General features: G+C 39.6%; 1 long non-coding RNA gene across 7 annotated transcripts in view; it reads left to right on the top strand.

The window, feature by feature from the left end:
- The first annotated feature begins 2,017 nt into the window (after nt 1-2,017).
- LOC145425388 (uncharacterized) overlaps nt 2,018-21,026 on the top strand; it is a 125,061-nt gene continuing 106,052 nt past the window's right edge. The window contains exons 1-6 of one of the 7 annotated variants that reach the window (XR_013906064.1): nt 2,024-2,097; nt 2,283-2,323; nt 2,402-2,573; nt 6,940-7,107; nt 11,069-11,135; nt 13,232-13,592. This is a non-coding gene — a long non-coding RNA (uncharacterized LOC145425388). Of the gene's footprint in view, nt 2,324-2,401; nt 2,574-6,939; nt 7,108-11,068; nt 11,136-13,231; nt 13,593-21,026 lie in introns of those variants that run through there. The other 6 variants (XR_013906061.1, XR_013906066.1, XR_013906062.1 and 3 more) reach the window with 6 other exon arrangements.

Below are 21,026 nucleotides of genomic sequence, written 5' to 3'. Positions count from 1 at the left end.
GTTTAGAAATTAGTGAGGTGTATCACATTTAAGGTGCACCACCCGTGCCTATATGACCAGTTTAAAAGGCTACACTGCGTCCTGCAGTTGTAATAAAATCAAATATAAATTTTGAAAATCATTAGTGCAACTTCCTTTTTTTTGCAGCAGAAACTGGGTATTAACCAGTGAAATAAAATAACACAATATAAATGTTCCTTCCTTTGAAATTATAATAGTCCAAGGAAAAACATTACTTACTAAATGGCCTGCTGAGCCACTGACTCACCCTAACCCAGAAACACAACGTAAAGAAAGGTAACTGAGAGCAGAACTTAACTTTGTAGAACTCTTTACCTCATAGCTTACGACTGTGCCTCCTGCAGCTGTGTGAATAAGTATATTATAACTATATAGCAGAGGTGTGGACTTGAGTCAGACTCGAGTCATTAATTTTATGACTTTAGACTTGACTTGAAAAAATGTTCTAAGACTTGTGACTTGACTTGGACTTTTACACCAATGACCTGGGACTTGAATTGGACTTGAACCGGTTTACTTGAAAAGACTTGATATTTTACCCCAAATATAAAATTCAACATGTATATTATATAGAGATTGAAAATGTGACGTCATTCAGGGGTAGAACCGCAAAGGATTCTGCCGACGGGTAAAGAGATCGGTTGTTATCGGATTACGTCGTTGAGAGAAATTGTTCAAGCCGTGTTTCCGAAGTGACAAACAGGCGACGGATGGCCTGGATTGCAGCCATTCAAAGATCAAATATAACGTCCCAGAACCCTCCAGCTCACAGGTTAGTCTGCTCCAAGCATTTACACGAAGGTCAGTGTTTTTTAGTAGTTAATGCGTCACTTTCATAACATAATTGGTGATATAGGTTACAAGCAAGTCTGGTGCTGAACAGAAATTGTCGCGCTATGCTCCTTTATTTATTGTGCATAAATAGTGAATTGTCCTGACACAATATTGTGTTTCGCTTCTGTTATTATGGTACATTGACAAAAACATATACTTTTATTCACAGGGTAAAACAGGGTTTTTGTATCACTAATTGCCCAGTACGATTACAGCATACAATATTATTGTCACTGCTACATTTCTGTGATGCTACCAGAAATTATTTCCACTGCTAATTAATTACCCTTGAGCTCAAAGGTCCTATTAATAAACGGTTAACGAATGTGTATCTATGAAGACCATTTGTGAGACTGGTAAACTTATGATACGTACGATGGTCGTTCGTTCTACACGGTGCATTTCAAGGTCCTGTACCCATCCGTCGGTAAACTGTACCTGGGCTTGTTGCAGTGACCGGAAGTTACTAAACTTCATGAGTGTGTGCACTCACTCAAAGAACCATATAATTATAAATATGCATATAAATATGCTACGATGAGATAGCTGACTTCATCTAACTAGCAAATGTTTTCCAGGCTACGTTGGTGATGCAGTTTTTTTTAATATGTATGATATTTTTGTCATGCGATTTTAAAGCCGTTCCTACAACCGCATCGAAGAATAACATGCAGCGTATCTCAGAACTGTCGGTGAAAATTATTCTTGGAGCTAGGTTTAATTGAGCTGCATTTTAAAGAGGTGCAATTTCACAATTTGTGTATATTTTCTAAGTTCACTATTTTGTCATGTGTTGAGAAAAACAAAGATTTAAAAATTACATGGTCTAATATTTACATTTAGCATAACTGCAACATGCTTTTTTCGTTTTTTTTTTTTTTTAAAGACTCGAAAGGACTTGAAATTCAAAATTTCAGACTTGTGACTTTACTCGGACTTTTACACCAGTGACTTGAGACTCGACTCTGACTTGCCTGACATTACTTGAGACTTGACTTGAGACTTGAGGATAAAGACTTGAGACTTACTTGAGACTTGCAAAACAATGACTTGGTCCCACCTCTGCTATATAGTAACTAGAGATGGGTATCGAAACCCACTGTTTCAATTCCTTGGAATTGTTTGCCATTTTTGCAAACGATTCCCTTATCGATTCCAGTCGCCCCGAATGATGTCACCACGTTGCGGAGCGTCATTTACCTGGCAGGAAACACGGCGCCTAAGCGGCTCAAACGCTCAAAGGTTGGTTATACTTTAGAAGAACGGATGACAACAGGGCAACTTGCAATACTTGAAAAGTAGATATTTCATTTAAGGGAGGAAACACTACGAGTATGCAAAAGCATTTGCTCACAAAACACACGATGACCTTAAATGAATGTCGTGTTTTTAATTCCGCTCCGGACTCGTGAATCTCAACCCAGCAGCAGCGGTAACGTTTGTACGTCCTCTCCCGTTAATGCGGCAGGTAAATAATCAACTAACAGTGCATATTATGTTAGTGCGATCTGCCTTCTTACAAAACCTGCTATTACTGTGCATTTAGGTGACCATGATGAGAGAGAGAGACAGAGTCTGGCCCAGATGCTGGCAGTTGTCGCTGCAGTCTACCGGTAGCGTCTCCTTTCAGGCCAGGATAGACGAATGTCACCGAGCAGTGTCTAAGTTTGTGGTCAAAGGCTTGCACCCATTTGCCACAGCAGATGCCCCGATTTTCGGTAAGTGAATGTGTTTAATTGTAGGCAGGGACATTACTGGATATTCTTGTGTAATTGCTACAGAATAATTTATGTTATACTTTGTTATTGCTACAGAAGAATATTAATTTTATTATTTTACATTTACAAATTTTTTTCCTGGGGACCCTGTGACACCCCATTGAAGAGCCGTAGGCTGTGGATCTCTTAAGATCTCACTGTTGGGTTTGTAAGGCCATGTTACTCCTAAGTTTCTATCTTGTTCAAAGAGAAGATATAAAACAAAGTTCTAAGATAATCGAGCTTAGTGTTCTCCTTTTTTTAAAAAGAATCGATAAGAGAATCGATAAAGAATCGAATCGTTAAACAGAATCGAAAATGGAATCGGAATCGTGAAAATCTTATCAATACCCATCCCTAATAGTAACTATATAAATATTACATGCTCATATGGTGTTGTGCCTTTGTTGATTACCATGGAAGCATGATGTTGCAGCATAACGAATGTGCCTCATACATTACATAATTAATGTAGCCAAAGAGTAAACCCAACTGAACCAAAACTGAAACCAAACAGTGAGTGAAAATAAAACTTAACAGTTTTTCCAACACTAGAATTGAAGCGTCCTCATGGAAAGTCAAATAAGTTTACCTCCTCCAGTGGCCATTTTAAGTCAGAAACACTGTGTGTCTGGAACACTTGTGTGAGTCTTACGAAACAGCTGGAACAAATGGCCAAAATGATCATTTAATTGAAGGACTGTTTGGTTAGAAGTCTTAAAATTGAGGGATTCTTCTTTACTTCTTTATTGAATGTGATCATGGACTGAACATTACAGATTAATGCCTCCTATTCTCACAGATAAATTACAGTCAATTCAGACTGCGAAATTATCAGTCCTCTCACAAGCACCGTTTTCCCTCCACAATCTCTTTTCTGTGTAATTGATGGGAGCCCGACTATTGAGTATTTGACTGAAGCTGTCTTCCCTGTAATTTCAATCAAGACTTTAGTAGGGCAAATCAATAGGACAGACTCCAAATGAGAAACTATAATGCTGACTCTGTCCCATATCTGTCACATGACCATGCTGACTCTGTCCCATATCTGTCACATGACCATGCTGACTCTGTCCCATATCTGTCACATGACCAATCTATTACACCTAGCTCTTAGAAGCTGTCTAATCACTCAGATGCTTATGCTAACAAATGCACACACAAATAAGCTAAATAATGCCATATATTAAGAATAACATGAATTGATGCATTAAAAGTGACAGTTATTAAATTGCCAACATTTGTATGTATTTGAGAAATATGTATGGTACAAGTGTTGGTCATTTAAAGATATAAATTGGATGGATTAAATTATGTAGAACCATAGTAAAGCTTTTGTTTCCATTAATTTATGACCAACCATAGATTGGTCTGTATAAAAACAAAACTCAAACTAAAAAACAAAAGCAGGCCATATCGTTTGAGGATCGCATTTTAATCATTTTATCAGCATGCCGACTTTCTTTGGCAGTCCACTTTATGATATCAGCACAGTAGTCGGCTCTTGGACCTGCGCAGATACGTCATTAATGAGAATTCCCATGTTGTCGACTGTGTTTGCAGTTTGTCTTAGCCATTTGTGGATCGACGACTCCAATAAGCCCGCATGAGCCAGACCCAAGATTTTCTAACAGTTGAAGCCAAGTGGAACGTTGTTTGTCTGGGCCTGCAGCCAAGTCTTCCATTAGGCCTTTGGCCCAGGTGAACAGTAATTAAACAAGGCTGCGCTGAGTCGGCAGTCCGCATCGCCAATGCCTCTGCATTCACATGATTTTTGTTTATGTTGCTCTCCGGTGTATCCCCCCCCCCCCCACAACCACTCTCAGTAGGGACGTGAGCCATATGTCTGTGTTTGTATCTCTCCGTGTGTGGACAAATTTGCTCTAAAGCAGAAGTTTCCTGTAAAGATGCGCCTCTCGGTGGAGGGGATAATGTTTCAGGTGAAAAAAAGTGCACAATGTTGGTCTGAAGACACACACACACGCAGCAGTGTGTTGATTTTGACAGCAAATTTTGATGTAGTTGTAGTCATAGTCTTTTGACCATAATGTCATTTAGTTTTAGTCATAACTAAGCATTTAAATCTTTTTTTTGTTATAGTCTAGTAGTGGTCAACTAAACATCATAAGATTATTGTAGACTTTATCTAAAGTTGAAAGTTAAACTTCAAAGTGTAAATGTTTACCGGTGGGCGCTGCTCCACAAGGTTTATAAAGGATCTTATTTTCCTTGGCATCAAATGCAAAATATGCCCATATGACTGCTCTTCACTTTCCCCCTGCCTACATCTCCTTTTTTTGTTGTATTTATTTGTTGATGAAAGTTTCGATACATTTCATCACGGTCTCTGCCATCATGTTTTAAATTTTAATTTAGTTATCACCTTGTTTTCATCAGAAAAAAAGGTAATCAAAATTGGCCACCGGCAAACACACAAAGAACTGCAATTTCCCAGAAAATCATGTTTTTTAAACCTCCTTGTTTGTCTATGTGAGGTGGTCTTTTCCAAAATCTGAAGGACATAAGGTCACAGGAAATCCCTCCAAAATCCCCATAACAGGAGGATTAATGGTAAATGGTAAATGGCCTGTATTTGTATAGCGCTTTTCTAGTCCCTAAGGAACCCAAAGCGCTTTACACAACCTGTCATCCACCCATTCACACACACATTCACACACTGGTGATGGCAAGCTACAATGTAGCCACAGCCACCCTGGGGCGCACTGACATTTTTAATAATAAAAATGTTGAAAGTAGTAACCGATAATGCATCAAGGACAGTACCGAGGAACAGCAGCACTATCTGTCAAGTCATCCATGTTTGATACCCTCAAATATTTCCACTTTGAGAAGAAAAAAAGAAAGAAAAGTAGAAAAGAATGAGTAAGTCCAAGCAGGGGTGGATGGAGACATTATGGTGTAAGTGTAGACATTTTTGCTGTTGTTAGACTTCAGGAGTGACAGGAGTGGAGGAAGACAAAATAACGGTGTGTGTGTGTGTGTGTGGGGAGAGGAGGTGCTAAGGCTTGAAGATGATATTGAGGGAAGAAGCATGGAGGAAGGAGTATTTTGATAGGAGAAAGAGCAATAACAACCTAGGAAGCACATAAACAAACAATAAAGAGATGACAGATGGACACTGCAAAGAGAGAGGAAGGAGGCAGTGGTGGTGGGAGTGACGGCAGAAGACACCCACCCCCCACCGCACATCCTCACTTTTCACTTATCCTGCTCTGCTCGTGTTGGTTAGAAAGTAACCCCGGGAGGGAGCAGGAAAAACACACAGAAAGAGACTTGGAGAGTGGGACAGTGCTGAGGCTGCATTCACAGAAGATTACAGTGCAGGCCGATCAGGCCCACCACCATTTTCTCTTACTGTGTGCAAAGATGCGTCCACCTCCCTTTGATCACGCCCGCAGCCGTAAGATCACACAGGTGGGGTAAGATAATGTAGACCCTTCTGCTATATATGTACACATGACCATGCCGGGAAATCAGATTGCATGTGCTGGGGACAATATTCATACCTCATCAAAGGCTAGCATGCAAGTGAGCGCGAGAGGAAGGGACGCAACAATTAAAGCTAGAAGAAGTGTGTTTGTAAATGTGTGTGTGTGTGAGTCACATGGGTGGGTGCGTGGTTGGGGGTTCATGAGGAAAAAGAGCAATATTCAAATCTCCTAATTCATTCCCAGCAGGGATGAGGATCGATAGCTCTTTATGAAGGGACTTAGTGAACTAATTAGGTAGCTGAATGGCTGTGAATTCCAAATGAGCTGACCGTGTGCACAATGAGAATTAAGTTGTGGATGTGCGACAGCAAACTGAAGGCGACTTAATTCACGAAAGTCCCCCGAATCCATCAATTGAACAAGATTACTCAGATACACACACACAGAGACACACACACACGAGCTCAGGTGTATGTGCACAAAGCCATGTGCATTTTTGCTCTCATCATCGCAGCACGGTTACTGTTGCGTGCAGATGTCGTGCTTGTTAGGCTGTTGATTTCTATCAGAATGGATTATTTTGTGTTTGGTGTTGTGAGTAACAAGTTAAGCATGAAACATCAAAAACTAAAGGCTGGAAAATGGAAACTAGGAGGTTATGAGACAGGAATAACAATTAAGGCTAATCTCAGCTTTACTTTCTGCACTCCAGGCAAAAATGTTCCAGAGCAAGTACATTGTGTGTTTTGATATTGAGAGCAGAGAAGAATATTAGCTTTGGAGCATTTCATTTGTAAGCAATATTACAGATTAACCTCCTATCCTTGAGTCTGAGATGTATTTTGAGATTGTATTTGTTCTGTGTGTCACACTAGGTCAGAGGATGGTGCAGGATTGCGGTCTCACAGCTGGAAACTTTTGGATTTGAATCTGCTGGTCGACTCAGGTCCATCTGTGTGGAGTTTTTATGTTCTCGCTGTGCTTGTACGGGTTCCCTCTGGGGCCACTGTTTTCCCTCTACAGCCTGAAGACATGTGTGCTAGGTGAGTCTAAATTGGCTGGAGGTGTGAATGGCTTGTCTCTCTGTGATGGAGTGGCAAGCTGTCCAGGGTGTACTTCGCTTTTCATCAAGGTCAGCTGGGATAGGCTTGCTTTATGCTTGCTTTTTGGGTTTACTGACCTTTTTGCTCTTATTGTAAAGTGGTCTGTCTGTACAAACTGAAGGCAACTTAATTCAGTGGTCCCCAACCTTTTCCCTTTTCTTGATCTTTTAAGCTATTAACCCTCATCCAGCTGGGGCCTGTGCACTCCGCCATTTTTGTCATATTTTTACAGATGAATCATTCCAGCTGTGTATGACTTTGCCAATCATTTTGTTCCCAATAATATCGCACGCATTGTTTCTTTTTCTGCTTGGAGTTGTGGCGTTTAAAAATACAAATATGACCCAAGTGAAAGCACACATTTTTGCATATGTGGGTTTACCCCTCATCCCTTAAAAGGCTGATGGGAAAGCCTGCCAGGTGAGCATCCAGCATGAACATCCGAATTTGTGAATATAATATTTCAAATTATATTAATACCATTGGTGCATGTACTTATTTAAACTTCTGAATCTGTAGCACCGATGACATAACCTGCATTAGTGGCCGACGTTGCATTCCTGGTACATTTATGTTAATTACCTTGTGGTTAAGTCCCAGTGTTTTATATGAGGTGCTAGGACTTTTTTCCCTCCTGGGTCCTTTCAGCAATCTCCCTATAGGAATGTGCTGATATTAGTGAGCTTAAATTGATGCTATGATTATTATTCCTTATATTTTGTAGTGGTTGGGATGTGAATTAGCATGTCCAACTCTAAAGCTGTGGTTCTCAGAAAACGGTGGGATGCTCAACAAGTTGCTGCTCCAAGTGGAGGATTTTAAGCATCTTGGAATCTTGTTCGAGAGTGAGCAAGATTCCAGGGAATAAAACGGAAGACTGTCAGACAGACTGGTGCAGCGTCTGCAATGGATGTTATACCACTCTGCTGTGGTGAAAAGAGAGAGAGATGAGGGTGAAAATAGAGCTGGTTGTTTACTGGGTAATCTAAGTTCCTACCCTCGCCTATGATCATGGCCTGGTTTGTGAGGGGAAAAAAAGCTTGCAGATACAAGAAGAAGAAACAAGCTTCCTCCATAAGGTGTCTGGACTCAGCCTTAGAAAGAGAGAGAGAAGTTTGGTCATATGGGAGTGCTCAATTAGTGATGTGTTTTGGGTAAGTCCTCAAAGGCCGTGTCTTAGACCGAGGGCACGCTGGAGAGATGACAGATTCGGGATGGCTGACTGTTTGTTGATTTGAAAGAAATAAGTTTTCCCTTTATTATTTTTCTGAGAGTATGTTAATCTTTGCTTCCTCTGGGATCCCAGTGGGTAGTCCATGTATGTTAAATATGTTGGTTGGATAACGGTTGTAGAAGTGTAAAATCCCTTATAAATTGCCTTTATATTCTTTTTTTAGTAGGTTAGTTACAGCTTGTTTTATCCTATAACTCTGGTCCAACCAACTTTAGCTACCATATTTAATTTCACTTCAGCTCACTTGCGGACTCACGCTATTAATAACAGCAGGAGATTAGAAAATTATAGTTGAATTACTTGGAAGGCATGTTTTAACCAGGCTTTGTTACTGTAACACTTGGGTAAGTGTGTGTGTGTGTGTGTGTGTTTCTCATGCCTATCAAGATAAATATGAACAGATTTTATTGGAATTTCTTCTTCTCAGTTTCTTTCAGTTGAGACAGTTGGCAAAAATAAAAAACATTCTGTCGAAAGATCATTTTGAAACAGTAATCCACGCCTTCATCACAACTCGGTTGGATTGCTGTAACTCTTTAGATGTTGGTGTTAGCCAGTCCTGCCTGCCATGTCTTCAGCTGGTGCCGCACAACTTTTAACTGGAACAGCACATTACTTCTCCGTCATACTCACTGCACTGGCTGCCTGACAATTTTTGAGTTCATTTTAAGTCTTTTATTTGTTTTTAAGCTCTTAAATGGCCTTGCCCCGCCCTACCTCTCTGAACTGCTGCACTTGCCCTTTATTTTAGTGTATCTCCATCCCTATGTTCAGCACTTTGGTCACTGGTTGCTGTATTTAAAGTGCTTTATAAATAAAGTTGGCTTTCCACATACTCTTGCCGGTGTTCTGGGAATCCATCCTACCTGACAAACCAACCCGTTGATTCTATGCATGCGCACAACAAGAAATTCAATGGCGAACCGTCCTACCTTTGTGAATATAAGCTACAAACATACTCTGATGGGTAAAATTAAGTGCCAAACCGTCCTACCTTTGTTAATATGATCTAGAAGCATACCTTAACTGCTAAAATTAAGTGACAAACAATCCTATCCTTTGTGAATATGAGCTAGAAGCATAATTTTACAGCTAGAATTCAGTGGCAAATCATCTTGCCTTTGTTAATAAGAGCTAGAAACATACTCTGACAGGTAAAATCACGTGCCAAACCATGCTACCTTTGTGAATGTGACCTACAAGCATACTTTAACGGGTAAAATGAAGTGGCAAACCGCCCTGGCTTTATGAATGTGAGCTACAAGCATACTCTGATGGGCAACGTTAAGTGGCCATCCGCCATACCTACTTAGATTTGTGCTGGAATTACTCTGTTACAGCAGAAATGTGCATAAACTACTTACGGTAGGACGTTTTGTCAGAACACCGGATTCTACCCCCAATGGTAAATGTATAGCTTCTTTGCAATCAATGATCATATTACTGGAAGTTGAAAAGCACGTAATCATGGTTTGATATCCACCACAGTAATACATATAAAGCGCCTTGAGGCGACTGATGTTATGATTTGGCGCTATATAAATAAAACTGAATTGAATTGAACTCAATTTGAACAAAGGCAAATCCAAAAAAAAAACAATGCAGATGGCATTCTTCAAAGATCTGTTGCCAAACTTCTGACGTTAGTTGCAAAATTATACCATTTTATATGTACTGTAGAACTCTTCCAGTGGACTTTGCAGTGTAAGGAAATGGAGCTGCTCTAAAAAAAACTTAAATAGTACTCAATTTGTAGCCTGTAAATCCCTGTTATTTGATCCTCCGCACAAATAAAAAACTCTTAAGACGTTGACCGTGAGAATCATTTTAGCCGTTTTCCTGAGAGATGCAACAAATGAACGCCAATTTGCATCTGAGGTAGCAAATTGTCAGACTGGATGGGGTGGTGCTGGGGATGAATAACACAATTTGTCAGTGAAAATGACCATTCTGCTGCCCAACTGTCATTTTTATTAAAGAAGGTAGAGGCGTGCATTCATCAGTGTCAGTTAGGGCTGCTCATGGCAACACTCACAAACTCTCCAGATACACAGCTTACATTTAATTCCATCTGCCTGCCTGCTGCATTACATTTCCATGATGAGCTCTCCACCAAAGGGAGGCTGCAATTAGCTCCATACCTTGTGGCGGGCACACAGTTAACGCACTGCTCTCTCTACTCCACGGCTTAAGAAATGACCAGCAATTATTATGAAGGAGGATATTAGAAGGACTTTAGATGTGGTCAATTTGCATGCAACAGTGTGGGCCTTATGGATCATGTATGCACAATTAAACAAGAATTAGTCATCATGTTGCTTGCAGCCTGTTAGCAGAGACCTCTTGCATCAGTGAAGTGCAACTGGATTTGACTAATTGTCAACTGAAGTTTGGTTTCTTTCCACCAGTGAAGGGGGTGGGGGTGTGGGGACAGTTCAGTTCAAAGATTGACACAAAGGAAAACATGTTTGCTTGGATGGATCAGAGAATGACACAGTCAGTCCTGCTCTTTGGTCCAGATTTCAGTGTCTTGGTAACTACTGTGGAGACTGACATTACATTATTACATTACATTTTCTTCAAACATTCATGGGTTTGAGTTGGAGGGGGGGTTCCTGACTTTTTCTTTAGTGCCCCCATGAGGTTTCCACTTTCTTTTTTCCCTAGATTGCTGGAAATTTGTTCTGGGGTTCTGTTGTGCTGTGAACATGATTTACATATTCACCTCCGACTGGTGAGTATTATGTTTTCTCAGCACCCTGAGATGGCTAAGGTTGTTGCTTGTTTATTGTATTCGAGAACTGAAAAGCTGTGGACACAGCAGCAGTGCGCTAACCCCATTTTATTCCTTCTTGTAATGTTGTGGTTAAAAGAAAAAACAAACAAACAAACAAAAAACTGAGCATTTGTTTCTGCTGGAAACTAGATGATTGTGATTGGCTGACACCTGGCTGTTGCTACAACATGACAATGATATTTTCCCAACTTTACCTTGTGGTGAAGCTGAGGAGGAACAGGATTTATTCAGCTTTTGCTATTCAAGCTTTTTTTTCAGTCTTTACAGTATATGTGAAATGTGGCATGGGGTAGGTGGGTGGTTAGGGAACTACCTGTTGACAAAAAAATCCTCATAAGTGAAAGACAAAAGTGGTCTACCTTCTCTCTGAACAAATAATTGAGTACATTCCAAATCCACACTGCTTAGAATAAATGTTCACGCTACTCTGTGGTGTTACATAATTAAAATCATTCCAACTTGCTAATATAACATTAAAGCTTGAAATAAAAGTCTCTCAACACAAATAACAAGCTTCCTGCAAAACAGAAATCCCTCTCAGCCAATTCCTATCATCAGGCTGTTGCAGGGAGATTGTGCAGTGATTGAAGGGTTCCAGTCACTTGGTCGGATTACTGGTTTTGAGATGATAGCCAGATTTAATAGACTTCTGAAGGCATCAAAAAGCAATTCACATACAGAGACAGCGAGCCTTTGCCCCTCCCATTGACCTGCTCCTGCCCTTCTATTGACTCTTTAACCTTCATCTTGGATCAGCAGCATCTCTATTTTAAGCCCTCCAGCTCATTTCTTGCTTTCTCACATCGCTGAAATGTTTTGAATCTTTAAAAGTTCTCAACCCTTCTGTCCCTAGAAGCCTTTGCTCCATCAAGATTGAAAAGCCTCTTCATTTTAGGATTCAACCTTTGAAACCATTTCGAAGCCCCTCTTCTTCGAAAACAAACATAAAAGCACATTTTCTATGTTGAATTTGTATGAATTGATAGTAATGCACACATACAGGGTGCATACCAGCTCTCATTCTTTAAATTCTTTTTCCAGTTTACTCAGTGAACAAAGTCCTTAATTCAAGCTATTAATGTGAGATTAATCTTCCCCTCTGACCTAATCCCTTTAACCCTACCTGACTGGTCTTCAATCTTCTCATTTGTGCTCTCCTTTTTAGCCTCTATAGGTGGTCTATATACATAGACTGCTGGGAAACTCCTGACCTGACAAATATTTGGAATCTGCCTCTCAAGTCTGGTGTCATTAGCCATTTCCAGGTCCAAAACTCTTCTGTTCCCAAACTGAAACAAACAATGTGACGTCACCAAGAGTTAGAAATGTCTGAAATGTCTCAAAGTCTTTCATCTTCAATAAAATGATTTGTGTGGGTGGTCTCCCAGCTGTTACAGTAGTTGAACATTAAGGCATCTATCAAAAAGAGGATTTACAAGGTTTAATGGCGTTAGAGGTTAGCAGGAACCTTGCTAGCATCGATCTAAAGTTGATGTACCAAGTTCGGACTGAGAGATTTCTAAAAAACTAAAACAGTTCTCCTATCACTTCGGACATAAATGAAGACAGAAAACTGAACACCAACAATGTTTGTAGGGTTTTTGAACTTTGGCTAAGTGGCAGATAATGGTCTGCCGCTTAGTGGCTAGCTACAAAGCTATGGTTAGGATAACATGAACACATTAGTACATTTAACCCTCCAGCGGTTTAAGTCAAAAAAAGGGACCCAAAGTCAAACAAGTCCCTTTTTTTGACTTAAACCGCCGGAGGGTTAAGACAGAGGATGAATGTTATTTTTTTGCTCTCAATACATTATTATTTTAAATTATATTTAATTATACGGCACGAAAAAGACACTGAAAATAGATCAAACTTGAGCCAAGACAACACCTGAGATGATCCACTCACAATATGAGGCTAGTGATTAATACGCTGCTGCATGGTTTGGATGACTTGCTGTTAAAACACAGTGAAAACACTTGCTTCGAAGAGTTATTCCATTCTAACTCTGGTTCCTTTTCCCTTTGTTGCAGGTCATTTGTGCAAAAATAGAGTGTGAAAAGAGTAATCGGACTTTGGTGTGAACCAAAACAACCAGACTGAGACCCTTTGGAGGAGCTAGTCTCAGTGAAGTTTCGAATGAACTCCAGAGATGTCCGTTAATAGTGCAAACTTGATCCAAACCCCTTTGTTGGTCATGCCCCAGACACATATGGCCAATAAGCAGACTGAACATTGTCACATATTTTGTAATGATGCATTTGGTTTACTTGGAGTTCACTTGGACTTTTCTCTGTGTGAAAAGAAACCGTATCACAGGGGAAAAGCTTAAAGCTAAATTTTACAAACTCATCAACTGATTCGGGCCAGAGTAAATGAACTCTAGTTAACCAAGGTTAGCCTCAGAGTGATTCTTTTCTGAAGTTTTCAAATATTTTGTGTCTATCAAACTGTGAGCTGTGATACTGTAGTTGCATTTTAAGGTCTTAAAAACTGTGCTTAAGAATGTGCTGCAAGGGAACAGTGGTAATAAACAATACAAGACAACAGCCTTAATTGGCTTGAATATAGAAGCAGGGTTGATTCGTCGTCACTTTACAAATGGAGTCTCAGGCACAGATGATTGACTGCAGCTCTCCAAAAAGTGACACTGAATGAAAACTTGTTTCAAATAATTCCCCTATCTTCATTATGCAGAATCTTTTTTGCTTTTATGATAAATGTTGTCTCGTTCTAAAAGTAAAAGTCAAAGAATACTAAGTAAATTATACATCTACATAGCTAAATCACCATTTTAGGGTGGCAAGAAACTCTAGTATGGAATTACAGCTAGAAAATGAAATTTTTATTTGAGCATGATAAAAGTGAAGGTAGAAGACTAGATTAAAAAAAGAACTGTCAGAAGCAATATCTGAAGCAACCACAGTTCAAATTGTAGTTTAGAAAGAATCATCCATCAAGTACAGCATGAGTTATCAGCAAAAGCAAAATCAAACAGGGATGTGGTGAATAATTCACTGTGGCATACTTTGAGATTCATTTCTAATCAGCCAAGATGTTGATTTTCCAGAGCTTTGGCATGTTTCATGGCCATCTCTCTGTACCCTACTGATTTTTCCTGTGAAACCCCAACAATTTTTATGAAACCTTATTTTAAGCAAATGCCATTAATTTTGAATGCGTGTCTGCCATTGCCTAGGTTGCCAGATCATTTATGATAAACTATGTTCACACATGTCTGTGAAGGTTCTCAGTCATCCAGATCATCATAGTCTAAGGAGCTTGGAAAGAAAAGTGTCTGGACTTCTTTGAGTTGCTTGAAGACGTTTCACCTCTCATCCGAGAAGCTTCTTCAGTTCTAAGGTCAAATGGTGGAGAGTCCCAGATTTAAACCCAGTGGGAGTATCCCCCCACAGAGGGACAAAGGACCCCCTGATGATCCTCTACCTAATCACATGAGCCAAGGCGTGAAAACGGGTGTGGGTCACAATCAGTCGGGTTTCGGGTGACCTCATTATGAAACCTGGCCCCACCCTATCATGTGAGATCAGACACCAGCGAGGGAGGATAAGAAAGACAGAAGCAACAACATTGTCATCCCCTATGGAGCCGGTGTATCTGAGAAACTGAGGAGAGTTTTCTCCAAGCACGACATCCCAGTGCATTTCAGACCCAGCAACACACTCAGACAAAAACTGGTTCACCCGAAAGACAAAACTGCAAAACACAAACTTAACAATGTGGTGTATGCTGTACAGTGCAGCGAGGAATGCCCAGACCTCTACAGTGGAGAGACCAAACAGCCATTTCACAAGCGCATGGCACAACACAGAAGAGCCACCTCCACAGGACAAGACTCAGCAGTCCATCTGCATCTTAAGGATAAAGGACACTCTTTTGAGGATGCCAATGTTCACATTTTGGACAGAGAGGACAGATGGTTTGAAAGAGGAGTGAAAGAAGCCATCTATGTCCACTGTGAGCGACCATCTTTGAACAGAGGCGGTGTCTGCCATCTATAATCCAGTTTTGAGTTCCCTTCCCAGACGCCTTAACACCCTGGGCCATCTGACCTCAGGAAATCACATGATAGGGTAGGGCCAGATTTCAAAATGAGCTCACCCGAAACCCTGGCTGATTGTGACCCACACCCGTTTTCACACCTTGGCTCATGTGATTAGGTAGAGGATCACCAGGGGGTCCTTTGTCCCTCTTTGGGGGGAAACTCCCACTGGGTTTAAATCTGGGACTCTCCACCATTTGACTCTTGGAACTGAAGAAGCTTCTCAGATGAGAGGTGAAACGTCTTCAAGCAACTTAAAGAAGTCCAGACGCTTTTCTTTCCAAGCTCCTTAGATTATATTCACACATAATCCTCACACCACATGCAATTCAGCAGATCTGTCATTGGAACCTCGTATATAGAGATGGCACGATACCACTTTTTTATGTCCGATACCGATACCGACATCATAACTTTGGATATCTGCCGATACCGATATGAATCCGATATAGTGTTTTTTAATCAACAAAACTGTTTTTTAAATATCTTGCTGCATTTTGTATAAGTTCATACTCAAGTTTAAAACAACAACTACACTAAAGCTATTCTGTTATACCTGTATGCAAAAAAAATATTTCATAGTTCAGCAATACTGATCAATCTAATAAACTTAAACCTGCACCATCCTCCCTATTCTGGTATTTTAAAGAGTACTTAGCGTAAATATTAAGCAACCTAACTAATAGGGTTCCAACTCCCAGCAACAACAAAAATAAATAAATAAAAAATAGGGAACCACCCCTCACGCTCCACCTCATGATGCTTAATCGACGTAATCAACCTTAATTTGATGCAGTGTGAAAAAAAATGCACAGAAATCAATTATTTTTCAAGAAATATTAAATAGATTCAACATCTTTCTTCAACAAAATTGCAGACTGCACAGATGGTACCTTCCCAAAGGAAAAAGTACTATAGCTTACTAGGGTATATATATTACACTTAATAGTCACTATATACAGTAATTGACTTCTATTCATTTTACATCAAATTAAAACTTTGGGTGTCAGATAATTATTTATTAAAAGCTAGACATTTTAAATGAGAATAAGAAAGAAAAGTATGTCTTTGTGCCCCTTTTCCCTGTTCATGCCCTGTCAGCCCCCCTGGCTAAACTTTGCTAGATCCGCCCCTGCACAGTTACAAGCGTCAGCTACGTAGAAAAAGATCCTGGTGTAGAAAGTAATATTAAATAAATTCTAACAAGAGCTTAGCAAGCTTAAACGTGCTGCTGTTGTTCAGCTGCTGGTTTCCTCTTTCTGGTGCAAAGTGGGCCAAAAACAAACAAGAGAGACGGACTCGCGACAGAAAAGCCGATCAGCTGATCATTAAGCAGTTTCATGATTGAAGTAGCAGCAAGAAGAGGCAGTCGCTTGTTAAGCTTAACGCAGGAATGCTTTACAAACATTCAGAGATGGACTTACACACTTGCTTTACTTCTCTCGGGGATAACTTTGTCGGAGATGAAATGCCGGGTTGCTAGCGAAGCTCCACATGCTATCCAGACCACCAACAGGTCCCGCATGCCACAGCCGCTCTATCACGTGATGCATACTGCTCCGACGTGCTAACGTTCTGAGGTGAGTTACGGCGTGTTGCAAGTTTTGTGAGGTGCTTTCGTGATATTTAATGGATCGGATTACATTTTTTATTTTCCGATCCAGTAATTTAGGTCAGTATCGGACCGATACCGATACGTAATATCGGATCGGTCCATCTCTAATACTGATACAAGTGTCGTTCCTGCTGCTTTCTATGAAGGCACATAGATCTCTTTAATGTTGGATATATTAGCTTTCCTATCCTAACCACTGTTGTTGACTCACCACTTCTGCTCTCTTAGTTAAGAGGACACAGTTGATTCTGATGCTTTGAAACCAAAACAATAATCGCCCATCACACCATGTCCAACTCCTTAGGTATGAATGAGAGAGATGAAGTCTTTGTAAAAGAAGGAAATATTCAGATTCTTCCCCTGTTGTTAACTAATAACACAAACTATGTTGCTGTCCAACTGCAGTAAGGTTCACTATGAGCTACAATCCAGTTTTCATCTGCCAAATTGGAAAAAATATATTAGTCTTATTAGCCAGCTGTGAGCATGTGTGCAGTGACTGTTCATCATTGAGATACTTCACTCTGACAAAGTGCAATTTTACCAAACCTTTTCCACAAATCACTGATCTCTTCATGGTTATACCACAATATTAAGTAACTGGAAAAAAAAGGTGTTAGGGGGGATTTTTCCGATAGGAACTCCTTTGCTCTTGGATACCTCCTATGCCTACCTTTGTTTCTCTTTTCTAAACTGAACAGTTTCTGTCATATTTCAGGCCTCCTTTCAGAATAAAATAATGGAGTGTGCATCAGAAGTTAGTGATGGTGATCTCTGCCTACTCTTAGAAAAACCTGGAACCTATTCTAATGGTCATCAAACCACATTTTTATTGATATGTATTGAGCTGTTAAAACTCATCATTAAGGGCACAGGGTGGTCAAATGAAGGAAAGAGTTGAAAGGAAAGAGCTAAATTAAAAAATGCTGGTATGTTGCATTGGAGCAAATTGGCATTCAGTTAGCCTAGTGCACATACAAAAACACTCAGAGAATACCCAACTCTACAGATGAACATACCAGAGGTGTGGACTCGAGTCACATGACTTGGACTCGAGTCAGACTCGAGTCATTAATTTTATGACTTTAGACTTGACTTGAAAAAATGTTCTAAGACTTGTGACTTGACTTGGACTTTTACACCAATGACCTGGGACTTGAATTGGACTTGAACCGGTTTACTTGAAAAGACTTGATATTTTACCCCAAATATAAAATTTAACATGCATATTATATGGAGATTGAAAATGTGACGTCATTCACGGGTAGAACCGCAAAGGATTCTGGGAACTCGTGGCAAGCGGTACTAGCGCACGCAGGCTTTCAATTAAAATCAGTCACACAGCGATAAAAAGAAACACAAAAATGTCAAGAAGCTGTTGTATTATTAACTGCAATAGCCGGTCGCATGACAGCCACGGGAAGCCGACGGGTAAAGAGATCGGTTGTTATCGGATTACGTCGTTGAAGAGAAATTGTTCGAGCCATGTTTCCGAAGTAACAAAGAGGCGACTGGATTGCAGCCATTCAAAGATCAAATATAACGTCCTAGAACACTCCAGCTCACAGGTTAGTCTGCTCCAAGCATTTACACAAAGGTCAGTCTGCTGTTGTAGTTAATGCGTCATTTTTCTTAACATAATTGGTGATATAGGTTACAAGCAAGTCTGGCGCTGAACAGAAATTGTCGCGCTATGCTCCTTTATTTATTGTGCATAAATAGTAAATTATCCTGACACAATATTGCGTTTCGCTTCTGTTATTATGGTACATTGACAAAAACACATACTTTTATTCACAGGATAAAACAGGTTTTTTGTATCACTAATTGTCCAGTACGATTACAGCGTACAATATTATTGTCACTGCTACATTTCTGTGATGCTACCAGAAATTATTTCCACTACTAATTAATTACCGTTGAGCTCAAAGGTTATTTTAATAAACGGTTAACGAATGTGTATTTATGAAGACGATTTGTGAGACTGGTAAACTTATGATACGTACGATGGTCTTTCGTTCTACACGGTGCATTTCAAGGTCCTGCACCCATCCGTCGGTAAACTGTACCTGGGCTTGTTGCAGTGACCTGAAGTTACTAAACTTCATGAGTGTGTGCACTCACTCCAAGAACCGTATAATTATAAATATGCATATAAATATGCTAAGATGAGATAGCTGACTTCATCTAACTAGCAAATGTTGTCCAGGCTACGTTGGTGATACAGTTTTTTTTAATGTGTATGATATTTTTGTCATGCGATTTTAAAGCTGGTCCTACAACCGCATCCAAGAATAACATGCAGCGTATCTCAGAACTGTCGGTGAAAATTATTCTTGGAGCTAGGTTTAATTGAGCTGCATTTTAAAGAGGTGCAATTTCACAATTTGTGTATATTTTCTAAGTTCACTATTTTGTATGTGTTGAGAAAAACACAGATTTTAAAATTACATGGTCTAATATTTACATTTAGCATATAACTGCAACATTATTTTTTCGTTTGTTTTTTTTAAAGACTCGAAAGGACTTGAAATTCAAAGTTTCAGACTTGTGACTTGACTCGGACTTTTACACCAGTGACTTGAGACTCGACTCTGACTTGCCTGACATTACTTGAGACTTGACTTGAGACTTGAGGATAAAGACTTGAGACTTACTTGAGACTTGCAAAACAATGACTTGGTCCCACCTCTGGAACATACTACTCAAAAAACCACCACACAGATCTGAAAGGACAACGTGTCAGGAACAGATGGATGAGGAAAGTAGGTTAGGGTGATAGAAGGTAAAAGACAAAACGTAGAAATAAGTTGAGGTAGAAGAGAGGGAATAGAGGAAATGCGAAGAGGAAACTTTATGGTGTGGAAAGAATGTGGTGAGAGTGCTGGATGGAAGATAGAAACATGAGGTTAAAAGAAATTGGAGGATGGGGTATGGAAAAAAGGAAGCACGAAGCAAGAGGTGAGGGAGATAGAGAAAAAGCAGGGATGCATTAGATGGAGTATCAAGAGATGATTGCAGATATCCTTTAGATGCTTAACTGAATTGCTGCCCTGGTATAGAACAGCAGTGAGGTAGGTGCTGCATGTCAAATTAAGATCCACATGAAAGAGGATATCTGATATCTGTAACACAGACAGTGGAAGAGGATGACAAGCCTTTGTCTTGCTGATTTAGACTAAATATTCTATGATGTTTGGTTTTGGTTTTGAATTTATTGGTCCTCCTTCCTGTGGTTCTCAGTATACAGTTTCTCTCTTTTTGAGTACTTTTGTGATTGCGCATTACAGAATCATCACAAACAACCTATGTACCTGCTGTTCAATATTAGCTATAGCTGGTTAACAATGAACTTACCATATGTACGCATGGCATAAGGCTTATTTCCGACTTATTTGACAGAACTTAAATAAGATGGATCATAGACAGCATAGTTTGTCCAAATGGTAGCACTAAAGGACTATGCCAACAGGATGTAGCCATCACAATTTAACTGCAGTAGTACAGTAAGAAAAACAAAAGGGGCAAAAAAAATTGACCAAATGTCATCCTTAAGAGATGTTATAGAGATTTTAATTTGGATAAATTTGTAGATGATGTTCAGAAAACATGTTGGTGAGAAATTTTATCTGAAATGCATCCAGAAAATGCACTAGCAAAGTTTGAAGTGTTATTTATGCCAGTGGTGGAAAAGCATGCACCATTAAGAATGTTTACTGTTAAAAATGTTAGAACACCGTGGTTGGACAGGGAATTGAAGGCCCATAGGGCAGAGCGCAATCAGGCAAAATTAATAGCCAGAAAATCTGGTTATAAATATACCTGCCAGATTGGCAGGTATATTGTAAATTAAGGAATTTTCTTACTGGGTTAACTAGGGGAAAAAAAGAAATTATATTATGAAAAGAAGATTAAAAATGCAAAAAAAAAAAATGTCAAAAAAGTTATAGAATGTATTAATGGACTTAATGGGCAAAAAGAAAAAAGACATGCCTTTCTATATAGAGACAGAAGGTCAAATTTTAAGCCAGTTGATATCGCAAATCATTTCAATAAATGTTTTATAAATTTTATACCTTTTATTCTTCATTAAAAGCTTGATTTGTTACCTTATAGAAAAGGGTATTCTACAGCTACTGCTTTAACTCAA

Source organism: Astatotilapia calliptera, chromosome 3 (assembly GCF_964374335.1).
Source record: "Astatotilapia calliptera chromosome 3, fAstCal68.1, whole genome shotgun sequence".
Lineage (NCBI taxonomy): Eukaryota > Metazoa > Chordata > Actinopteri > Cichliformes > Cichlidae > Astatotilapia > Astatotilapia calliptera.
Note: the sequence above shows the minus strand (reverse complement) of the source record. Positions and strands in the feature narration are given on the sequence as shown.